This window comes from Diprion similis, chromosome 4 (genome assembly GCF_021155765.1).
Source record: "Diprion similis isolate iyDipSimi1 chromosome 4, iyDipSimi1.1, whole genome shotgun sequence".
Taxonomy (NCBI): Eukaryota; Metazoa; Arthropoda; class Insecta; order Hymenoptera; family Diprionidae; genus Diprion; species Diprion similis.
Genome location: NC_060108.1, coordinates 11,955,617 through 11,981,771, shown reverse-complemented (window position 1 = coordinate 11,981,771; position 26,155 = coordinate 11,955,617). Strand labels below are relative to the sequence as shown.

The following is a 26,155-nucleotide window of genomic DNA, read 5'->3' as shown; positions in this document are numbered from 1 at the left end:
TAGCGTCGCATAGTGGATATTTCTCGACAAGAATTTGTTAAATGGAGAAGAAGGCGAACAAAGAGAGCATAAAAAGATGGATAGAGATGGAGGTAGAGAGAGAGTATCTCATACCCTTACGGCGAAGCGCAGCTGCAGCTTATTCACCGACGAATCTCACTATCCTGAGTTCTCCACCTTCACACGCGCAAGAGGAGACCACCCTGATCCAGAATTTGCAACGAAATAAACCGTAAATTATAATCCTCGCAGGGATACTTGGGTTGCCGGTCTACCAGGCGCACTTTTTATCAAGTCATTAAAATTTGAAATATTTATATCCTCGACCTGAAATTACTAATTGATTGTAGAATGAAATCGATCCTGAAAAGACTTACAATTAAGTGAATGGAGTGATTTTGGTAGTTTCCGAAAGTGTTCAGCACGTCAGATCACAAGTATTTTAATTATTGTCAAAATCATTCATAGACAGGTTTGAACAATCTAAAATAAATCAGAGATAAAAATATTCCGAGATTTTAATAGTAAAAACTACTGTCTCTCCACACTTGTGCGTTGGTGTATAAGTAACTACTTTACACGGGAATATAGGGTGGATAATCTCGTTGAATATATCGGCGCTATCAATCAAGACAAGAGTGGGTGGAGGGAGGGACCGCTTAGCGAAAGATCTTCCTCTGAGAAGTTTTGTCGAGCGACCCATAACTCCTTCCTCGGTATCCGGCGGGCACTCCACCTCCAACTCCCACACTCGAGCACGCGCCTTAACACACACATGCGTCTCGCACGCGCCGCGACACCCGCTTCTCCCTGGTAACGGCGGTTCCCCTCGGCACGCGACAGGCGCACGCCGATGGCCTATTAGTTTTTTCCTTTTCCCTCTTTACAGCTCTCCGGCTCACGAGCGACTCGCGCGAGTGCGTCTGCGCATGTGTGGTCGCGGTGCGCGCGCATGTGGATATGTGTGCCGGTGTGCGCGCGAGCCCCGTATGCCCCGTATGCCTGCGCTACAGCGCGCAGCGCGCAGCGTCAGGCAGCCGGGCGAAGCGGACTTCTCCGGGCTTCCCTGGCTGTGTAGGAGAAAGCGGTGCTGCGTTGGTAGCGCCGACGCACATAAGACCCAGCGGATCTGGTAGCCCCGATGACATCTGGCAGGCAGGCCCGAGGCCCGACGAAACTCCACTGCAGTGGACGAACGAACGGACCCAGGAACCGCCAAGCCGTAGCGGCTGGACGGGTTGCCCACATATGCGCTACAAGCCTTCACGATCCTGACTCGGCGTACTACCGAACAGGCCGACAACATAACGGTCAAATCCAACGCACACTCTGAGCAGGGAGGGAAGGGGGAGAGAAAACGGCACCCGCTGATCGGATTGCTTTTTGCGGTTTCGGCACTAGAATTTATGCCGACGCGTAAGGTGGTGTTATATATATATATATCGTACCTGTAGGATCAACGGTTTTTAGTATTGGACGTATATCCGTGGATAATAGCTAATCGTTCTTTTCTAATTGAGTGAAAAGCAAGGGGATCGAATTATTCAGCTCCGATATCACTGACTTACATATATACTTTGTTTTAATCATTGACACTGTGAGCTAATATGCAGGGATAGTTTGGCCAATTCTTAGATCGAAGTTGTATCCTCATTGTGAAAGTATATAATTACTTTGGGATTTCTTGCTATACCTTATAAACTATTCTTCTATTTTTTTACGACTTGTGATAGACTCGCTTAGCTGTGACCGGACTTCTCATGAATTTTAAAAAATTTCATAACCACGTTAGAAACTCTACTTTGTTCTAGCAATAAAACGTATAAAGTAAAATACGAATAAATACGTTTTCTGTGAGGAACTTTCAGATTTCTGAAAAGCATATATCGAAACAAATACATTGCTCGAAAAATTATCGGAATGAATTTTGAAATTGAAAAATAAAACGTTTTTTGAAACTCAGAAATCTCACGTAAGAACTATGATTCTTAGCTTGGGATTAGCTTAGAGGGTCCATCAGAAAAAAATAAATTAGTACTACTAACAATGTATCATTTCGTCTGCAAAATTTTATGTCAACCTTCAAAAAATCATTGAATCTCGTATCGAATTCCTCGATTTACAGTACAGGAACAATCAGGTTGAAACAACTTTTTAGCTAAGCAATTTTTATTCCGTATCCTTGTGAAAATTATTAGGCGTCTGTATAAGGTTATAACAATTCCAGAGCTAATATAAAAATATTTTTATGAACCTCTGAAGAAGAATAACCACTTGCAACAATTATACCCCATCTGGCAGTTGCTCACAAATCTTTTTCGGAAATACCTAAATGAGTTGAAAAATAAATTGACACTCTCAAGAATCTGATACGAATATTCAGTATTATCACAATTTTGTTGGAAATATCTTTTCGAAAATAGGATTAATGTGAAGAAAGATAAATTTGTTATACTCATTGTCAGTATGAATATATTATATGAAAACGGCTGAGTTACTCTGTTAAATATTTCAACGCAGTGAAATTTGAGCGGGGATCAGTCAAGATTTACAATCCAAGATAGCCATTTCTGAAACACTCCGAAGTGCCTTGTGTTCGTGTTTTCTGTCTACCCATGTGCGACCGCGAGTTGACATGACCAAACTTAATATCATTACGTCGTCACCGTGCGTGTGTGTATTTATCCCGGTAAAATTTCCTTGGTCTTGGTCTCGTAGTGTATATTATACCGAGTGACAATCCGTCTGACACGCATTAATTTACCTTCCCACTTTACCGGGGCACATGCAAAGGCGTCAGCTCACTACCCAGGCGCGCGTGCTCGAGTTGTATCTGGCCATAATAATTAACCGAGGCGAATGTGAAATCGAGCGTAAGTAACGACCGATGAAAGCCCGATAAAACCAACCGAATGTGCGTCCGTACTTGAACAGGTATGCACCTTTCTGCCATCCAATCCTCTGTGATATTATCTCTCTTATATCATCCGTACGTCTTGAAATTATCATCAAACAGACAATGACCAGGGGTCCTGGCACAATGTTAAGACACGTGTCGTCGCGACGCGTTTCGCAAAACATGTTTTGAAAACTCAATCAGTTACGAGATGAGTCGAATTAGAAACGATTACACATACGACCATAAAAACACGATGGATTACTAACATATTGCATAAGTATAATCGTTACCATCGAATGATTGTGAACTTCCTTATTTCGAGATCAGTATACTTGCTGCTTGTGCCAACGATGAAAAAGTGATCTAACTGATTCGCGGTGCCAAAATATCAGCCAAAAGTTTTATTGATTCGACGATAAGGTTGATTATGTATTCAGTATTCATCAACTTCATTGAAATTGCATGATTGAGACGATCGTAGGAATGGGAGGATCTCTACAAAACAGACAGGCGTTAGTGCGGAGTGATAAGACTCTTATCACATGCAATACGATTATATCGTACACCTTTTAACACGTACTTTTTTCAAGCGTCTCTCTTCCTTCTGGCACCAAGTGACCAATCCCATCTCCAACTCCATTAAAACGAGAATACCTACAGGCATAACCTCATCTTTTCTCGATTTACTGGCTCACCCAGAGATCCGTCCTTCGACCCAATTGTGACAACCTTTTGACGGTTCATGCCAAACATGCCAAATTAATGGATTAACATTGAAGATGTAGATAAAATTAATTACTTATTATTATTGGATCGGGAAATCACGTCAAGGGGGACAAGACATTAGTCTCTAATCTTGTTTTCGGCCTAACGAGAGTTTTGCCTTATCAACTTGTGGCTCAGTTCCGATTCTGATCTTCGTCGGTAGCCTAGCAGTGGACTGTGTAACCTATCTTCTCTTTACACGAATCGGGCCGCACGTCATCCATTGTTCCCAGCGTTCTTAGACTCGGATGCGGGACGCAGGTGTGACCTCGGGTGTGCCCCAGTATTTGGAAGCTGGTCATTAGACCAGACTCACACGGTAATCATTAGCTACATCACATCACGGCTTCAATCCGTGCGACCGGAAAACCGATTTCCGGAGACTGTGTTCGCTCAAGTTATTCGTACCTACTCCGGTGCAAATCACTTTGAATGCCAGTCTCGAGTACTTTTCGTTTCGGTGGCTTCAGTGGCTGCACCGTTTTACTTCAAATCACTTGTTCTTGGCTTTCCAATGTGTTTCAGTAACTGGTGGTGAATTCCAACGTAAACAATATATCACATAATTAGTTAAATCCTACGCAATTAAAACCGGGATCTTAGAATCAATTCTGATCCCAAAGATTATTCTATGTTGCTAGTGTTTCTTTCATCGACCGTTAATCCGATGACGATTCCATTACAATACAGCTTCTGACGTTGATTCAAACGCAGATTAAATCTACCAAAAGCTCAACCATAGAAAGTAAAAATCTTCACGCAAGATTCTTTGAGGTATGCCGCAAAATTTTTTCAGGAATTTGATAGTGAATTTGAAACTAATCCCTCAGAAACTCACAAGGTGTTGGACTTTACGTGAATTTCAAATTCAGCTGTACATTGAAACTGCAAACTTGACTAATTTACTATCGATAAAAAACTGCTCAATGGCGTTATTAATAATATTGTTCACAACCGCTGTGCAACGTAAAAAATCCGTCTTACTTGCAGTAATTTACGATGCGGCAGACTTGAATCTGTTTCGGGATCCCGAGATTGTTAGGTACAGGCAATAAAGATATTAGACGAAGTGTAACCCGTCGGCAATAAATTTACACATAGAAACCATCGGGGCCATAGTGCCCGTCTCCTAATCAAAAAGGTAAACGAAAGAGTCGATACTTTATTGCACCGAATGGCAGCCGGTATAAGACTGTCTGAACCAGCAATGCGGGACAGCTGGTGCCTGCAGAGCGACATTCGAGGCTGACGCGTCGCTGCGTCTGCAGCAGGAGCAACTCATTCGAGCCTTCTTCCTCAATTTCTGAATGTTAAATTACGAAATCAAGCACCGAAGGCGACACATCCGCTGAAGGTGTTTAACACGGTGCAAAATGAGACCAGTTTTGTACGTTCGATTTCTTTTCTAGATTTATATCGTTTTACCCACGCGTAATGAGTTATATACATTAGGGTGGCGCATAAAAATCGATTATTTTTTATTTTTTTTTTTTATTGAGGCTCGTGTGACAAAATGTTACTTTTTGATGTTTTAAGAGCCCACTCCAAAGGACAGTACAAAAAAAAAAAATTTTAAGAGGTCACTCCACATTTTTTAAAATGTCAGAAATCGTCAAAAACCGATTTTTTTTTTTTTAGTTTTTTTTCTCGCTATGGTATAATTCTATAGACAAAAAAAAATAAGTTTCCGAAAGTTTCAGGTCAAAATTTGAATTTTGAAAGGTCGCTCATAATTTTTTCTCAATTTTTTGGTGCATTTCTTTAGATCTTTTCGAGCGACCTTTTAATATTCATATAAAAATTTCATCATTTTTTTTTTTTTTTTCATTTTGTAAGAAAGAATCGATAACAATACACCACGACATGAATTAAAAATCAAACAAAACACTGAAAATATAATTGTTTTAATTAAATTTTTTGACGATTTTTGACATTTTAAAAAATTTGGAGCGACCTCTTAAATTTTTTTTTTTTTTTTTTAGCTGTCCTTTGGAGTGGGCTCTTAAAACATCAAAAACTAACATTTTGTCACACGAGACTCAGAGAAAAAAAAAACAGTCGGTTTTTTTTCGTCACCCTAGTATATACATATATGTATGTAATGATACTTGGAACGAAAGTGAAAGAATATATATATATGACAAAAGATGTAAGGAAATAAAATACCAAGAAGAAGGCGTAATGTGTCTTGGGCACGAGGCGAGAGAGCTGCTTCTTGATCGCTGCGTGGCTGCTCGTTCACCTGCCTCGGCCGTTACACCATGGTTTAATTAATCGCGTGTGACCTGAACTTTGACAATATCGTTGTACATTATTCAGTTCGCGTGTCGAGGCTTCTCGTCGAGCGGGTCGGTCAAGTATAATTAACAATCGCCAGAAGAAGAGTAGGTAGGTAGGTAGGTAGGTGGATATACCTGAGCATACCGATCGAAGTAGAAATTAAAGGAACGATCAGCCCGATGATCTTACCTCGCTTTTCAAACAGTTTGCGTGCACCGAATTTAACAAAAGAATAGGAGAACAATCGGCCCAGAGTTATTTTCGACCGTTTCTACTGACGGCCATGACGCAAACTCGTCTATCGGCCGATAATTGAACGGTGTGAGAAGGGCAATGGATTATTTAAAAAAAAAAATTAAAAAACAAAAAAAAAATCACATATTTAACTCAGAGCCCGAGGCTACTTCTATAGGGCTGCTGGAGTTTCTCGTCGATGAGAATAGAACGGCCTAAACGCTCCCTGGAAGACTAACCCCTTTGATTTAAGCGGCCTCCGTCGGGCAGGCTGCACTTTGACGTCGTTAAGTCCACTAAGTGCTCTGGGATATTAATTAAACCTCCACAAAGTGGATGTTCCGACTCTGGACGATCATTTCTTCGGCTTACAAATCCGCTAACAACCCGTCAAATTAGCCACGAACAACACTTCACACCGCTACACGTTACGTCTACGCTATTGACTGCACAACGATCATTGGTTTATGGGATATTTAACAAGCTGCAAATGCATTGCGATGCTTGTTAGCCTCGTACCGTCTTCGGTTACTCAGCAACTTCTAGATGCAACTTACGTAGGGAGTCGACATGTTTTTTTGTTATTCCATAGTGTTATTTGTTTATATTTTATCGTACAGGTCGAATTTATGACAACGATATCTAACAAGATTAAAAACAGTTCTAATCTCATAACACTTTCGAGGGCTACCCAAGTTAGAACAGAAATCAAACGCGATTAATGTTTGGATTTCGTCAACGTTCGGAAATTGGGTCGGGGTATGTATCTTTAGATCTATTTTGTTGGTATAACGACGTAGGAAAGTGGAATATAACGTCTCAATCAAATGGCAGACGAGGAGGGAGAATTTTTGTTTAAAAACTCTGTGTGAATAATAAATGATATACCGAATGTCGAGGGACGTTTCTTAATCAGGTAATAGATCAAATGGTTATAATCCGGACGCCACATGGGGCTCGGCAACCACTGTGAAGTAGCTTACCTCTGAATAATAGATATTATCCTCCTGAATTTTAATACATCGGTGGCTCCTACGTAGAACCGCTCGTTTCATTTTAAAAGACGTACTTAATTCTCACAGGGATACAGTTTTCATCGTACCCTTGACTTTTTGGGACTTTCGATTGATTACATATATGAAAATTTGCATAACGGAATATTTTCGAAAGAGATAAGTGACAAGCGTTGATTCGTTTTATTGTTTAACATGTTGCAAAGCTTAATTTGATTTTTACGGCATGGGCATTGAAAAGTCCACTTTTTGTGGCAGTTTTCGTTTCGTAAAGTGATGCTTTATACGGCAGCGAACAAAGTTGCGGAATAAAGTCTTTATTCCGCAGTTTTGATGCGCAGTTCGAAGTGCGCATCCCAAAATGCCGAATAAAGTAGCTTCGTCGAAGAGATCGCGACATAACCTCACTCTTCCTTTTGCTTTTCAATGCCCATAGCGTAAAAAATATTGTATGTCGCATGCCCGTAAACCGTTTTTTTGGCTCGGATAATTTCAGTACTCGCTTCCGGCTCGCTTCCGGCTCGCCTTCAGCTCGTCCTGAAATCTTTATCCTTGCCAAAAAAACAGGCGGTTTACGAGCATGCCACATAAATAGCTATTGTTTGATGGTTGATCAATGGTATTATTGAAAATAAACTTTTTTGGGGATTTCATAAATCAAATTAATTTTCATTGTGTATTTTAATTTCAGTATTGCCTAAGGGGTCATTCATTAATTACGTAAGGACAATTCTAGCCATTTTTGACACCCCGCCCTCCCCCCTAACTCATGTAAGAACACATTAGATTTCTTGGACTCCCCCTCTCACTTTTCACGTAAGATTTTATCTATAGTTTTCATTTATAAGCTTCAAAATGTGTAAATATGAACATATTTACGATTTAAAAAACTTATTGTGAAATAAATTTTTTTACAGTAACAGTATATAAATGAAATTCTATATTAAAAATGAAGAAATATAGATGTCATAATTTGTGGATCGTCTAAATAGAATTTGTTTTTAGTTTTTTAAACTGCCCTTTTTAATTTTCTGTGCGATTGTTGTTTTCCAAAACATTGCTGTACGAACATTTTGTCTCACTGGAAAATGTCTATTATGCACATCTCGACTTGTAAAATATTACGCAAGAATTACTTTTACCCTCCCCCCTCCTCCGAGATAAGATCATGTTTAGATTTTTGAACCCCCTCCCCCTTGAGACCCTCACATAATTAATGAATGGAAAATTCTACACAAAATATTGTTAATTTAATAAAATTGAAATAATTTTTTGCGTAAATTCAAAAAAAAAGCCTCGTCAAACACTGTGGCTTTCGATGAACATCGATGGAGCCTGAAGGTGTTTTTCCGGCTTAATTTCATTCAAGATCACATCGAGTTATCGTTACGCGTTTTCGGAGGCGTTCGCAAGTCCGCGTCGAAATAAATATACCTTCGACGGTAAAATTTGCGATGACGGCGTCGTAAGAGAAGGAAACACGTTAATTGTCAAGCAATTTTTATAAGGCACAGCAAAACTGCTCTGGATTCGGGGTTAATGCGATATCGAGTGACAATTAAGCCGCGCATGAACGCCGTTGCGATGCAGCTGCGGCTCAGTGCATTTAATCGCCGCCTGTGCATGCCTACTTTATACACTCTGCCGTACGTTGACGTTGCGTCTGTGTTCATGTGTGTAGGACGAGCTTTCGTAAAGCCTGTCTGTGGTATCCTTATAACTTACCTCTACAGCGCGTGCGAGTGCATGCACTTGCTATACCTTAATTGGTGCAATTATTGTTTGTTAGCTTACACTGGCCTCGACAGATCACTGGACTCCTTTATGCATACCTATATACCTATGTATGTACCTTTGATATACGCGTGTAGAGATATTCGGAACGCATTAAAGGTGCTGGTACCGTATGAAGAAGTTATTATTTTTTTTACCGAATATTCTTCCGCAATCTGATGATTATTATTAGTTTTTAGACAAGTTTTAATGGACGTACTCACAGATTTTTACTCATTCCATAAGCATCAAGGCTTGGAATATGTGAAATTGGAATTTATCGAGTTGTATTTTACTCTGCGAAATGTGCAAGAAAATGAGAATCACATATCTGAATAAAGGAACTTTGGTTGCTGTTATCGTTAGACAATATCACGTTATTGTTATGGTATTTTAATGCTAAAATCGGTAGTCCGATTGTCAATATGTTCTTTAACAAATCATCTGAAATTAATTTCTGAAACCAATTACCGAAGAGGTTTTTTCAGAGGCAATTCATTTAGAGTGCTTTAAAAAATTGGACCACAGTGCATTGCTTTTAGATTAACAATACAATGTGTTTACGCATATGAAGGACTCGTAGATTACTGTAATTGCTTGAAGATGCCTTAGTGAAAATCGTAAAGTAGCGAGGAAAAGTGCGGGCACATAAAATGCAACAAACAAGTGTGCAAACAATGTGAAATTGTTTCAATTTACATTCCCTTTACTGTACCTCAAATTTTTTACGAATCATTGTCGTCAGAGTGATAAATGGTCGGTTTAATTTGTCTTTTTGGTATTCAAAATTTTTTCACATGTCAAGAAAAGATCGTTCTAATTAAATTCATCTTGATTGACTATAATTGTCATTTCTGAACCTCTTTTTAATCACATTTTTATTTATAATATATACTTTTTAATATAGACTATATGCCCAATTAAAACCTTAGTTTACAAATTACAGGATTGAAAGAATACAAACATAGCAGTTTTCACTGTGTTGCAGAATTTTACAAGAACCCAATTTGGATTACGAAAACGAAACACTCATTGGAGATCCTAAATTCCTTCAAATTCCGTTAGATTATTGAATACCAAATTGGAACGGTACAGTGTTTCGTGTATTGTTCGACCATGCTGAAATCGTCAAGCAAGACTTTGTTGTAATGCGTTTCTAATCATTTTCGGACACTCGATTCTTATCGACTAAACAGATTTCTGCACCACTTCAATGCACAAGTTAACGACATTTCTAATTATATTCCATTACTTCCCAATCATTTCCGATGTTCCATTTCTAGCTGACTTCTCAATACAGTTCTAAGTCATTATGAATAATTAGGTACTCTTCGCGCTTATTATGAAAATACTTATAATCCCGTTCCAAAAAACAATCTTAACCATTATCAATATCTTTTTTTTTTTTTTTTTTTTTTTTTTTTTTTTTTTTTTTTTTTTTTTTTGGAACAATTGTTTTCTACTTTTCGTCAATCGGTATTTTTCTACCATATATATCAGCGTATGTAACTGAAAATCCGTACCAATCCCGATTCAATTTTTACTCTCACGAATACCTCGTCATAAAATTGATAAGAAGTATCAATTTTTTACCAATCCAGCGTCTAAGTCTTTTTCTTCTTTTGATTTCAACCAAAAAAATCAAGCTCATTTAAATGTCTTATTTCAACACTCGACAATCTGTCTACCCATCTTATAGAGTCAATTCCGCGGTAAGTCATGCATACAGCAATATTCACAGAGATACGATGGGTCCACATGCAGGCGCTTTAGTGCGAGACGTGTAGACTGCAGTGGATAGGTGGGCACCCTATGGTAGTGGGGGCATCTGTACAGCAGGTGAGAAGCAGCCCATGCCCATGCCGCGATGCGTAGCGATTTCATGCTATGATCCTTCGGGGTCGAAACTGCTACGGTAACGGTGCCCCTGCATGAGCCACGATCCCATCCTTCGAGAATAAGGGGCTTGTGGAATAAATGCTTTGTGTACTTATTCTCTTTATCTTCTTTATTTCTTTCTTTATTCTTTGGAAAAAAATATACCAGCCGGATCGAGTCATCCGTGAATCTATAGTTTATTATATGCATGTCGAGTAAGGTGGGCCAGAAGAAACAAAAAATATATTACTATTGAGAGGTGCCTCATCGCGATTTTTTATTTCGCATTTTAAATAACGCGGGAAATTTTTTTTTTTCAAGTTTGGAATTTTATTGCGCTCGAACGAATGAACCAGTTGTAGAAATCAATATATATTCTTGTGGGAAATTGAACGATCTACAAAAAAGGTCTGATGTGATTTTTCGCCAAGTTGACTCGTTTAAAAGTTATTTAAGGTTAAAGTTTAACCTCAAATGGTATACGATGACTTCCACAAATTTTTTATATATTTCATTACGAAATAATCGCTCAAATACATAAAACTTCATATTTTTCGTGGAGTTTATCAAGTTTTCTTTGGTAAAACATTGAAATTTTTACGAAATACTAATAATCGTAAAGAAAATCGATTTTTCTTTTCAAAACAATAAATTTTTCACGAAATACTAATAATCGTAAGGAAAATCGATTTTACCTACAATTATTAGTATTTCATAAAAATTTTGATGTTTTATGTTTTTGAGCCATTATTATTTCGTATACCATTTGAGGTTGAACTTCAACCTTGAATAACTTTGAAACTAGTCGACTCGGCGAAAAATCATATCAAACCAAATTTTGTAGATCGTTCAATTTCCTACAAGAATATGTATTGATTGTTACAACTCGCTCATTCGTTAAAACGCAAGAACAATCCAAATAAAAAAAAAAAATATTCTTTTTGGATGCTGCGCACTAGGTCTTCCACCTGGTGAATCCTGACTTCCAGGACTCGCACTCCGTAGTTTTGAATTTAACGCTAGTCTAGTGATCGAGTAAGAATACAGAATAAAAATATTTAAAATTCAACATCAAACGAGCAATAGTGAGTTCGTTTCAATTTTAATTAACATCATGTTCGAGAACGTTTTGATTATAAAAAATGTTGAAATTACATTTTTTCCATCACACTCAGAAAACATGAAAAAATTTTAGTCACATAATTATGAACCTACTCATATCGGACAACATAGTTATAAACATTTACTTAAATCAATGAAGGATATAATTTCATAAACAAAATTCGATTTTATATATCTCAAACAAAAAGTGTCTTCTCTGTAAATTAATTCTATTCCCTGTCACTGAATTTTTAACGAACGAAACTAAAAATTTCCTTCACTCGAGCACTCCATTATTCCAGATGCAGCGATGCTGCAGCATTTGATGCTCCTGAAGTGTTTCCACGATGCACCTGTATATGACCTGCCCCTGAGTGACCAAAGCAATTAGATGCAGTTTACACGGAAAGACGATCACTGCATGCTGGGTTGTCACAGGGTAACGGAAATCGCCAATTTTCACCCACCGGGTCACTCGCGCCGCTATATATATAGATATACATGAGTGTGTGGTAAAAGATATGGAATCCCCTTAATTTTGGCGCGTGTCATTCATGTGCCGCCTTTCAAGGTGCTCGGTTTCCACCTCGGTGCCAAAGGGCGACGGGCAACCTTATAACTTTCACCGAGGAGGGAGTCCAGCACCGTCCCATAACTGCGTTCGCATAGGGTGACCGTTTTTAATCTCTTCGATTACGTGCCCAAGTAATTCAAGTGCTGGAAAATAAACTAAAACAGATTTCGATTAAATAAATGATAAGCATGCCAAAAGCGCCCTTTTCAATCGTTTTATTATCATTCGAAATCGAAAAGAGGTGGTTGTGTCTCTTCGAAATCCACCGGAAATCAGTGATCTAAATGTTAAAAAAATTTTATAAGGTTGAAGCTGCTACCGATGTGATTTTTTTCTAAATTTTTTAAGTCAAAATAGAGGAGTTATCGCAAAATAAACTGATAATCACGTTTTTTGTGATAACTTCGAGTAAAATGGAGGTAGAAGATTGAAATTTGGTATGAGTCAGTCATTTACAAAAAGAAAACAGTTGGTCACCCATAAAATCCGTTTGGAGAAACGGCACTTTTGGCACTCTTACTTGGCTATGCCCTTTTCATAAGATAATTCAAAGCTTGGTGTGTTTTCAGAAATTTACTAAGGAAAATTCGGGTCGAACGTTTTTTACGATATATATATCTAATCATACGTTGATTTATGAGCTGAAGAAAACATGTGAAGAATGTTAAATCGACCAGTTTTGCCAGTTTTGAAATTTGCTTTTAAACTATCAAAGAATTTCTAAGACACTCATTTTTTTCATAGATCTACAATATTTGGGTTACCAATATTCAGATCATCTCTAAATTCCAGCATTTTCAGAATCCTCGAAATATTCTCAATAATTTGACTTTCATTTCGATCATTTTAAAATTACTCCCGTGTTGAAATAATTTTTTTTATCACATTTTCCAAGCCCTCTGAAAATTTGTCTTGACAAAATTCAGTATTTAAGTAGTAGATGCAACTTGTAAAACAAATTTCGACAGTATAAAAAACGGTGGAACCGTGAGGCTTAAATATTGGTAACAGCTTTATACAAATGCCTCCAAAAAAGGTTCACCAAAATCGAAAATTGTGAGAATCAAGATTGGTTCATTCGACATGCAGTGAAGTTATTTCCGAAGAATTTGGACACCCTATGGTTACGTAAGCATGTGTTCGCATGTTTCGAGGCACATATACCACCACGTATTTCGATGAAGTTCAATATTAATTATCGTGTGTCCCATAAGTTCTTCTTCGCGTCAGCTTGGCGCCCAGAATTTAGTTCCATGTTGAACATGTTCCCATACCCCGGTGTCAAGACTCTGTCACCTGAGCATCGACCAGCCTGTATCGCTGATCCGATGTATAATTATTGCTGGCTCAAGCAGGTAACTGAGTCTCCTCGTTTTCCGCATCATCGCTTCGATTTAAGGAGTTGCCTTCTTGACCTAAGATCAACCAACACTCGGTTATGCAGAGAGTGAAAAAATTGAAAATAAAAGAAAAGAAAATGTTTTTAAGAAATTGCAAACTTGCAGTAAAACAAAACTGACAAAATTTCAGTGTAATTCTAAAAAATATCAGGAATAAAAATTTACCGATGACCACACGGCGTACGTGAATGACTTGCATAACTTTGACTGTGATCGACACTATAATTGAGATAATTATGACGAAGCGTGGCTGCTGCAGATATTAATCACTGCCTGATGGCTGCAGAATTGAGCCTGATTAAACCGTATAATACGCAATTGTCATGGTCCTGTGTGTATACGCATGTAACATACATAAGTAGAGCGGCTACCTGTGGAGTCTCTGATTCTCAGCAGTCCGGTGTGTAAAAAAAAAATTTAATTAATTAAACGTCGAGCGTTTTAACGATCTCTGCGGACTACACGACGCGTAATTAAACGTTAAAAATTATTGCTGGTTTTGTACGTATACAGTATCATGCATGACATATGATTATAATGTATATTTTTACCGTCACTGTTGTACGTATTGAATTATATGAAATTTATACATCACGCTTCGTTCAGTGTAATAAACGTTGGGAAGAAATCTACAGAGATGAGAAAATCAGGCGAGAATATATTTGACACTTTTAATTAAACTGAGATTCAAAAGAGTAATAATATTTTTTTAAATCTGTAACTGCGAGATTTTAGTAGGCATTAGTGCTACTATCTGTAAAAAAAAATTTACATCACGATACCAGCGAATATAGACGAATTGCATTTCCTCTGAAGAAAAAAAAAAAAGATCAGATTTCGAGGGTGTGCAATTCGTCGAGATTGCGTGATATGATTATGTGAAAACCTCACGGTTATAGATTTTTTTTTAACATTATTACTTGTACGATAAAATATATACTAAGAAAAAAAGTTTTTTTCATGCTAGTTCCATAAAAAAACTTCGACCACGAAACGGACTATTTTAGAGTTGAGGTGAAAATCTGAAAAAATTAGATAATTGTTTTCTAATTATTTGAAGTTGATTTGGGGCATGGAGCGGCAAAAATTCGTCAACACTCTAAATAAGGGACACCTTAATGTGATATGTATATATTTTTACATATATGTGTGTATCATGAACACAGGCTCCGAAGTTTTAAGAAAACGTGTGTTTTCACTATATCGACTCGCGTTAAAAAGATTGCGGATTTATTTACATTTGGATAATTTAAATACCTCCGTTATTTTAACAACCTTATAGCAACTACTTTTAATTAAAAGATCGTATCGGAATGAAAAACATTTATGAAACTCTTAATTTATTAACGATATAAGACTCGTCTGTCTCTTCATGCGCCTCGATATTCGACGCGAAGTTGAAATCTTACTTTCACATGTGTGAAATAAGCATATAAAAAGAACAATAAATTAAATATTTCAATTCAAATAAAACTACATTGTTTCGTAGAATCAAGAAATCTTGTTGTATGTGGTTTAAGAAATATTGCTTTTTTCGATGAAAATATTCAAGAAGTTTCACATTAAAGTTTAAAAATAATCAAAAAGTTAAATAGCCAGATAGAATAAAGATCACAATTTCGAAATGTTGGAAGTTAGAATTCTAAATTTCACCTTTGTATATTAGGACTTTTCTATACTTCGTCATTCTACATTTTAAAATGCTATGAATTAGAGTTTCACCTTTTTGAAAATTTGATGTTGTGACCCTTCTGTAATGTGTGGCAAGTCTACTTTCAGACTCTCGCCCTTCTATATTTTATAATCACTCGGCTAATCTCCGTAAGCAAGATAAATACGATGACCGAATATAAAGGCGATTTGCTCATTAAACGATCTGCACATCGATTGCATACAGAATGATTTCTTAACGGCTGCATGGTCCGTCGTCTGCTAAAAATTAACGCGCACGCGTTACAATCTGAAAGCGGCTGTTTGCCAGGATGACCAACCATTATAAGTTTAGACGAGAGTTTCTCCGAGATGTATATAACCTCAAAATTTTTTTTCAAATCGTCACGAGAAAAAACCCTCAACTTGAGTTTAAATTCGTACCCCTAACTCATAGACAATACAAAATATTCCCATATGAAAAAAGTTGAAGTTACAAATTCACACCCAAATTGAAAGTGAACACAACTGCCAGCGACAATGTAAAAATTTTTGAGGTTACCTGTATCTACCTTACGTTGGTCACCGTGGCGGATTGCAGCGCATGCGCGTTGAATTTCAACAGACAAAGGATCACGCAGTCGTTATGAATTCACTCTGTACCGGTAGAGCGAGTTATCCGGTGAGCAGGAAGCGAGGTTTGATCCGATTTTAATTAACTCTGAATTAAAAATGTCGAAAAGCGATGAGTGAAACGATTTAATCTTCTCATTCGACCAATAAGATCTTCCCGAAGCGTGTTATCCGCAGGGTTTCATAAAAGTTATCCTGTCGCGGCGCGTAACACGGTCGTAAGGGGATCTAATTAGCGGCGTCTGACGGTATCTTTGCGAGCATAACCGAGTCATTTACGGAATGACAAAGTGTCTTGCCTCCTTGCGTCGCTCGCTCGCGCGCAGCTGATGTATTAATACAACAGGCTTCGAACCTCGGCTCGAATCGCCTCGAGATATTATGCGTATGTATGTACATACGAAAAGAACATCGAAAAGACAGCACGTTCACCGTCCACCGGTATTATAACGCTTCCGGCACGATCGCGGTTACTTATAGTTTCGATAAAGCTGTCCCTGAATCCTTACGCCCAATTCGAAAGACCCGCGCCTCCCGATTAATCAACGCACTGCACCGAACACATCAGGACGATATCGGACGATGTACAGCCAATGGAGCCTCGTTCCTACGCTTTCGAGCGATTTTACCATAAATTTTCTTTGACTAGTATAAATATCTGAAAAAATCTCGTCGCATCATTTCATATCATTCTGGAACGTATAAAAATTGTATCGAATGAATTTGAGGTTTGACTGGTATAACGTATGGAAAATGCTGGTTCACAAACGCTCCAAACGTGAAAACTTTCTATTTTTTTTTACTCTTTCATCAGAAGCTTCTGCATCCTTTGAAAACCTCAAAAGCCGTTGATACTGTCTAATACAGTATATCTAACAACTAAAACAGCAGAAAACTCCCATCGTAAAAATATAACTGATTAGCACCTTCTTGCATCCGTCTGTCTGGAGATATATTGTACAAAATTACAATTACATAGATCTATTATACGTCATACAACCTTTGTAAATATACATAATACATAACAGAGGATTTCTTTAAGATTATTATAAAGGATAGGCAGACGTTAATATCGAGTGCTAATCAGAGGATCAGACCTAGCTTCGAGGCTTTGGGCTTATCGAAAACCAGACCGGAAATCGTCCCCGGAGATTAGCTCCAGTGTTAACTGGCTTTACCATTAGCGTCTCGTTCACGTTTGTACGTACGTATATCGGCTGTACCGATGTCAAGTATTCTTTCCGGATCAGCCAAAGCTAATTAACATTATATATATAATATGCGTGACCTCACAAAGGTTTTAGAAATTCGTAATCGGTAATTCGATTCCAACAGAAAAGGAAAGCTTAAGGGAAACGGTTTAAGGGCGGGATTCTGATTCAAAGTGAATATTGAAAGAAGAAGAAGGAGAAGAAAAAGGAACGATATGGTGTTCTATAATACCAAAGATACGACTTATGTGAGTATTATAATAAGGAAGTTAATACAGAGCCCGTAAACTGAAGGAAGATTTAGACAATCCAAAACACATTATTCTTCAAATCGATGAAAGTTTGCAATCGGTAATTGCGAATAAATTAGTAAAGAAGGTATACAATTTACAAAAAAAAAAAAATTACTAAATCCTCGTTTTTCAACTCGCTCGATAAGAAATTTTCATTGTATCGATACAAGAAATTGTTATGGTCAAGCTACCAAAGCAATCATTTAATTTCGGTTTTCAAAAACGTCAAGAATAAATAATACGAATATTCCAAAAATGAGAAATACTTCTCGAAGAAAAAGTGAATTAAAAAAAATTATTCACTTACAATTTGTTCATTTCTGCGATAATATTATACGATACATTTCTGTTGTTACGTAAACGAGAATACCTTTAAAAAAAAAAAGGGCCCCATTCGCATCACTGGTTTCAATCATTACTCTCAACAATCAAGTTTTCCCCAAAAATAATTACAACATGACTAAATATATGTACAGAAATGTTTACATTTTACCTTTAACAGTTTAAAAAATTCATGTATCATGTTCCTGAGAAAATAAAAACAGAAATAAAACATCAAGAAAAAAGTAACGAAGATTGTAAAGAAATATAGGAATCGTTTTATTAGCCACTAAACCGGGTGATCAATGCCGTTGCGGATCCAGAGATCAAATATGTGTACAACGCCTCGTCATTCGTGTTATATATATACACATACCCCGAGGTGCATAGATGCGTGTGTGTGTGTTTGTGTTTGTGTTTGTGTTTGTGTGTAAAGTGACGTCGGTAAGATCATGAAAGTTCGTAGCACGAGCGACGAGGTATTTTCTGAAGGACCCTTTTAGTCCTCAGGCTAAGGTGTATGTATAAACCCCGTCACGCTACACGCGCCCAAGTATTTTTATAGTCCTGTATTTTTTCCATTATACATTAACCCTCGTCCACCTGTGAACGCGGCGCTGTAACACCGGTTCCGTTTCATTAGTCCCGCTGCGCTCGCATCTACAAGTAAGAGGATAATAAAAATAAAAATAATAATAATAATAAGAAGAAAAAGAAAAAGAAGATGAGCTGAGAAATGCCGAAGAGATTCGAACGATCGATATTCAAGCGCGTGCCGGTAATCTACCGATTACCGATTATCGGCTCGTATCGAATCGATATTCTTGAATTGCGTAAATTTTATCAGACGACTGACCGGATATAAAGGAGATGAAAAGATAGCCGGCACGCGTCGCGCAGGGTCCAGTCGATGCGATGGTCGAAGGAAGCTGGGCATAAACGGCGACATGTGTACGCCGGATTTAATCGCGTCCTCAAACACGATCCGGCGACTTTCTACCGAATATCGTTTACCGTTTCCCGACCCGAGGATCTGCTCTGTTCCTCCGATAATTGGGAAGAATAACCAGAAAGTTTTACAATCAGACCCGAGATCTTCTCTACCTGAATCTGCACAGGATGTAGGCACGCAATTCAACGTCGAACAAGTGTTCACAAATCGATGATGAGATACTTTCACCGTAAATTTGTGCAAATTTTATTCTTTGTCAGGGAAATGATTTGATAATAACGAGATTTTTCAAGTGCCTTAAGGGTGGACAAAAATCTTTGTATTTGATAGTGAGAATTAGATAAATTGATGACGTAAAAACGTACATCAAAGTTCAAGTTAATGTCAAATTAATTATTCATTATTCTCTTTCTATTACAAAGATGTATTTTTTCTATTGACTTGTGCGATCATCCCTATTCAATTTTGCGAAATGTTTTTACGTTATATTTCAATTCCATTCCAAAAAATTCGTGAACCACGAGAGAAAAGTGTTTGTGTCTCCACCTGCTTGAAGTGACGTGCACTATACTTAATAAACGACGACGAATTACGTATTATGCAAGCTTGAGAAACAACTTGCGTAGAACATGTAACATTTTCTGTCTGTCAAGAGAATACAGGGTGGCAGCCTTCAAGTGTGTCAAGATAAAGTATATTTTTGTTTCATGACTCAAGACCAGTCACACGCAATCGATGAATTGAGGTACATTTTATGCTTAACTTCCTTACTAGACGTTGCCAAAATTTTTTGAAAATCATTAATGTTTGGTACAACTGGTAAGAATCAAAATTAGACCAAATTGGGAATTTGAGGACGTGGAATGACTGATAAATAGCTACCGAAATCCGACCGAATCAAAATTCGACATCCACCGAGTAGTATTGCCAAAAAAGTTTTTAATACTATCGGTGGAGAATACAGAAAAATAATGGAAAAATTTTCGGGACACAAATTTGAATGAAAATTTAGGCTGCCTTTGCAATACTTAGAAGTTAATTTAACGGAATAATTTCTTTCCTACAATATTAAAAATTTCATTTCTTTTACTATAAGTGTATCGTCAAAACGTAAATTGCGTGAATCAGTGGTAGAGAGAAGCAGCATGTGAACCGATATAACGTAGAGTCGAAGCACTGGAGGTAAGGGAAAGAAGATGAAGAAGGAGAAGAAGAAGAAGAAGAAGAAGAAGAAAGCGAGGTCCATAAGATTTTCGTGTGGTTCTTATTTCGTGAAAACCGGGTAAATTGCGTGCGTGAAATTGTTGAATAGAGGATCACTGGTGCAGAGCGGAAGGCCTCAAGATATGGGTCAAATTCTGCGGTATAATTACGAACATTAACCACCGTGATTGCAGACCACTTCGAAGGTACCAGTTTCAGACGACGGTTGTCACCCGAAGCGTTGCTGATTTCAATTTCCTTCTCATACGTAATTACCCACTCGCTACCAGAACGCCGTCCCTTTTCCCGCCACGATTTTATATGCATTCATGCATAAACGCGTGGGTAGGATGCTATATATATGCAATACGGCAGAGCAAAGTGAAGTGAACTTTTTTAATGCCCAATTTTTTAATTGAACAATATTCTTTTCAGTTGCTCATCGTTTTTACTATCTCAAAAAAAAAAAAAAAAAAAATTAACTCTCCACAGAACTGATCCGGGTTTACTTTTTTGGTATTAAAGTGAATAAAGTAAATGAACGTTACTGAACATACTAAATATTTTCACATGGAATGATACTTGCAAGTCATTCCTTGAATTCCTTCGCAGCTAAGAATATATGGAATTGAGAAAGGAAGGATGAAACATAGAAGTACAGTTCTGAGCCCATCACTTGTCTGGACAAACGGAAGGGTATAAGCCGCATTCGTATTGGGACATCAATGCTGCATCAGAGGGCTGAAAAGTGCATGTCTTAAGGACCGCATTCGCTCAAGTTCCGAGTCACGATTATCGGTAAAAACATACCGGTATATGCATTCAGGCATCAGTTTGTGCGCGAAATATACTTACGGTACCAAGTTGAAGGAAACTTCTGCCGCAACACATCATTACTCCCATGAATTTCGTTGTATTATTCATCGATCCGAGACATCTGCAACAACCCAGAATGCTTTACGGCGGTAAGTTTTCAGAGTAAAACGCCCGCATTTAAAGAACGGGGTATAATCATTGACTCCAATATGAAATGATGCACCAGTCTAAGAAAATGTCGTTACCAACCCATCGAATGCACGCGGCTGCTATAGTATCTTGGTATCAACGATAAACTGATCATCAGTTATAGTATCCGTTGAATCAATCATTATTAAATGATTTATGCGTGCAGTTTACGATTGGAGACAATAGTGAGATGCGGGTTATTCTCCCATTAGTTAGAACTTTACGGTGAATTTTAAACTCCGTTTCGACGTAACAATGTACATTGGATTCGACATGAATTGAAAAGCTTCACTGAACACAAAAAGTCTTCGTCAAGGAAAATTGAATGACTTTTTTATAAGACACAAAATGCAGTCTGCTGAAAAACTATTGGTTACGCCCTTTTGGTTCTTAGAACCTCGATATTATTGTCGTATATTCGTAATTAATTAATTATGCAGAAACTTTATGACGGGAGAAAATATTGTGTTAATAAATCAATTGTGTTTGTTTCTTGCACTGTAAACATTATTCTGAGATTTCGTGTCTTCAATGCAACGTTTTCTTCGACCATTCTTCGCTTTGTACGCGGTATAAACAAACTTTCGTAAATTCATTTAACATTTTATGGCGAAAAATTTGACTCCTGCGTCTGACAAGTTTTCAATTCCATCTATAGCGTCTCATTTACTGGTCTGGTCTAAACGAACCTTTTCCAATATTTCGAACTGCATTCCCTCGATGTGTTGTACAACCCTATTTTTTTTTTTTTTTTTTTCTTACACTCGTTTTCGAGGCAGATCAGGACTCAGCCCGTTTAATAGTCTCTAGCTGAAGCTCGATAAATTACATTTAAATATTGAAGCTGATAGAGGCCAAGTCGAGCATGGAAGCATGGAAGCATGGAAGCATGGAGCCAGGCGGAATCCGGTAAACATAGACCTGAGATAATAACGGTCGATAAAGGGCCATAAATCACTTTAGGATCTATGCTGCAATATTATATATATATACTCGCTACTATCGAGTACAATGAACCGTAGACGCGACCCACATGAATTGTAAAACACTTACGACTTGAAGGATCGAGGAAGATCCTGCGTCGACAATTATACCCGGACTGATGGGCAAGCAACGTGATGGTAACTACAACAATCTACGACTGTCTACAAACCAACTTACGATAATAAAATTGACTCGCCAGCTCGGATGGCAGCCTCAGCAGCACCAATCTTCACCTGATTTTCTCTGACGTCGGTTCGAGATAATTATACACCGTGACTTGCAGGAGTAAGTAAGTACTCGTGTACCAGCGAAGGAAGTGCGTACATCCTTCCAGCGATTACGGACAATTAGAACGGCGGTAAATCTTTCTTGGTTCAGGTGATTGTTAAGAATCGCCGCGATAAATTCATCGTATAAGACATTCGAATTTTAACGCCTCGGAAGCGCGCCTTCAAAGTGTCTGTAAATTTATTTAATAGCAGGGCATTGCCGGGGCTAATTACATCCCTTGTTTTACGTTTAATAAATTACAACCGTACCGCGTTCAACGTGTTTTTTTTTTTTTTTCTATCCTGTTTCTTACCTGCCTAAGATATGGATATGGAAAACCGGTATCAGGGGACAGGCAGCAGCCCTTCGTCATCTTCAATTTCATCTTATTAATAGGCTGTAATCGTTATGTGAAGCAACTTCTGATCTTCAAAATCCTGTTTAGAAAAATCTCGGATCGTATGCTATACCGATTGAACCTTCAGGAATTTTAAATCCCGTTACAAAACTGTTGTACAAGATATGGTCCATGACAGTTTTTCAACTCTACACGTATTTCTTGTCCAAAAAGTTGATGCAAAACAGTTTTCGAAAACACTTAATAAATATAACTGCTTGACAACTAAAATCGATTGCATAAACGATATCTCGGCATGTGTTGGTCCACAATCTAGAAAATACGACTCATTCAATTCGTATAAACATCAACGATGATCTAAAAAGCAAAAATGTGTCTAACATCACTTTCGAAAATAGGAAGAGAATTTGACGCGTTTATGCTTCTCAAAAAGCACTCTTTTAACTGCGTGAGAAAAAGAAATTCTTGAGCCAACAAAATAAATTTTGTTGGAGTCCATTCTCTTCAATCTAGTATCCCTTATTTGTTCTAAATACGTCAACTTTAAATCAACAATTTAAATTTACTCAGTTTCTTAAAATGATTTAGCCAAGCGAATTCCTTAATTCAACAAAAGTTTTTCTTATCGCGATAGAATGAAGTATTGATTCTAGTGAGCCTTTTGATGTGTTTCCATAATTAATTAAACTAAATATCATTTCATTTAAAGTTTATGAATTATTCCTCCAAGTCGCATGTTCTTTGACAGAAACAATTAGGTACTTCAAATGAAATGAGTACATGAATCTAGCCACCAAAAATTTACATCGATTGAATGCCATACTTTGCTGATCTAACCGGAGCTTCTTTGGCGTAACAAGCAGCGAATATATTCATTATCGTAATCATCGGTAGACTAGAATTATAAACGGCCACTAGGCGGCGAACATTTTCGCTATGGAAGTAGCTTCGGAGATATTATAAATCGGGGTGGTCAACCAGTAAGCTAGATACGGATAACGTGAGATAAATTTGTTGTCGGACCTAGAAACAAACGAAGAAAACGTAAAACCAAGTTTTTCGAGTCATCGAATTGATATTGACTACAAACAAACAAAAACTAAATGATACATGTTCAATTTATACTTCTGCATATACAATAAAAAGTTTTCGGGTCTTACCTATTAAATATCGGGTAAATCCCGCGTAAATTTGAGTCAACAAAATTATAAATGATTTCCTTGTAAGAATACGTTTTGTAAACTTGAATAACTCTAATGTTCAGTCAATGCTAAAGATTCTTGTTGCAACAAATTTCATTAGCTGTTTCAACCATTGAGCTGTTGACTCCAAAAAAACATAAACTAAAACAAGCTCAATTTGTTTTGATACAACAATTTCATAGTTTTAAAACAAAACTATTGATGTGCGTTCAATCAAATTTTTCGTCATTTCAATTACACATTTTCTTTATACAAAATTCGCGTTATCGCAAGGAACTCGCGTCGTGTTATCTTGAATGAATTGATAGTCAGCATGATCGTTCGAAACTTTAATTCAATTCCATATTAAACTGTCCCAGTTATTTCGTCCGACAAAAGTGTTTTGTTGAATTAAAGAAATATTGTGTTCTTAGCATTTACTTGAATCATCGAATATCACCTCAAATAATCTTTTCCCTCCACGTGTGTTCCTGTTCCTGTTGTACAATGGTGAGAAAATTGCGATTCAACAACGAAGCTATATCCTCTTAAGATTATGATGATTTCGAACGTGTCTGAAGGACAGAAAAAGAGACCGTTGAGGATCCGTTCTTAATGCACCTATTCGAAATGCAATAAAATAAATATAGGCGCGTGAGTTTTTTATCAGAGAAAACTGTTCTGCCCATTACCAGAGCTCCAGTTTGACCGTCACGGAACGATTAAGATATAATTTTCCAAAGGTAACTAATTAGTAATTAGTTTCCAGAGCTCTTCCACTTTCCCTCTCTCTTTCCGCTCGGATCACGAGACGTCTATTCTGTCGACTAATAACGCTGTTCTCATCGTTCACCGTTCGTCGTTCACAACCGGTACCTGGAGAAGAGAGGTTATGACCAATACTGATGCCAAGAGACGCACCTTGCGCCTCGCGCCATCGCATAACTCAGTGTTAATGGTTAGTTGGCTCTCTAATGAGTAGGAGCAGCACCCTGCGGCTTCTACCCGCGTTGATAGAGCCTTAACAGTCTCTGCACAGTGAAAAGTATCAACTCTCGTCGGGACTACTACTCGTGCGTGCGAGCGCCTGCTCGCTCTTCATACAACAGCTTTAACAGCTTCATGAATTTATGCCTCCACATTGCGAGCTATTATACAATTTGGATAGTTAATTATTTTACATCATACCGAAAATACCAACCGAATTTTCAACGTCTGGTATAAAACTGCTATATGCTTCATACACATATCATTTTTATTACCTACATCAATGCATGTATTTAGAAGACAGATTTTTCAACGCAGAACATCGTCTTACAATTCGAATTCAAATGTAGAAATCAGAGAGTACACATAACATTAAAGCCAATTCAACTGTGATTTCGTTATGGAGAAAATGCGGTCAATTTATGAAGACTTTTAACCTCAGGGAAAATTTTTCCTTCGGAACTGAGTCCCTCAATTTTCCATTCACAAAAATTCTATTCTCTAATCAGTGCCATCAAATATTGCTTATATGTGTTATAGGATAGAGGAGAAGTACTGACGACCGGCTGTCAATACGTCTCTATACACACTCGAGATTTTCGTTTCGGGTACCTTTTGGGTCCGATCTGGTCCCTGCTCTCGAGTCAAGGAATGGAGGAAGTAATGAGAATTAACGTGAGAAAGGTTTATGATTGAATGTATAAATGCTTTGTTGGAATAGTGAGGTATTCAAATGTATGATTGGACGAAGTGGATTGTTTGAATCTTAGTACTGGAGCATATTTCGTGAAGTGTACTTGTGTATATGAAGTGTACTTGATAGAGCATGGAATATAAGTGTATTAGACGCACGATAGAATGGAAGTGCCCGGGCAAAGAGTAAGAGAGCACGAAGGGTGCGAAAATCCAGAATAGTGGGAAATAGAATTAGCAAAATAAGGGCGACAGCGCTGGATAGAAATAGTAGGAGAAGACGGAGACTATAAGGTTGCTATGAAGAATGTGAGAGAGTTAGCAAGTAGCGAAAAGATAGGGAAGACTTTTGGCGGAAAGTCGGACGTAACATATGCAATCCAAAAGAAGACGGTTTACTATGAAATTTGAGTAGTATTGCACTAACATTAAAATCACACACAGAGCTATTTTAATGGAGGTCGATTAACGTACAATATTGGCAAAGTTCAACTTCT

At 37.7% G+C, this 26,155-nt stretch overlaps 2 protein-coding genes across 2 annotated transcripts in view; one reads left to right on the top strand and one right to left on the bottom strand.

The window, feature by feature from the left end:
- LOC124405424 (protein lifeguard 1-like) overlaps nt 1-26,155 on the bottom strand; it is a 339,693-nt gene that overhangs the window by 133,658 nt on the left and 179,880 nt on the right. The window lies entirely within an intron of this gene.
- LOC124405418 (kelch-like protein diablo) overlaps nt 1-26,155 on the top strand; it is a 62,145-nt gene that overhangs the window by 1,534 nt on the left and 34,456 nt on the right. The gene's annotated exons all lie outside the window — the stretch shown is intronic.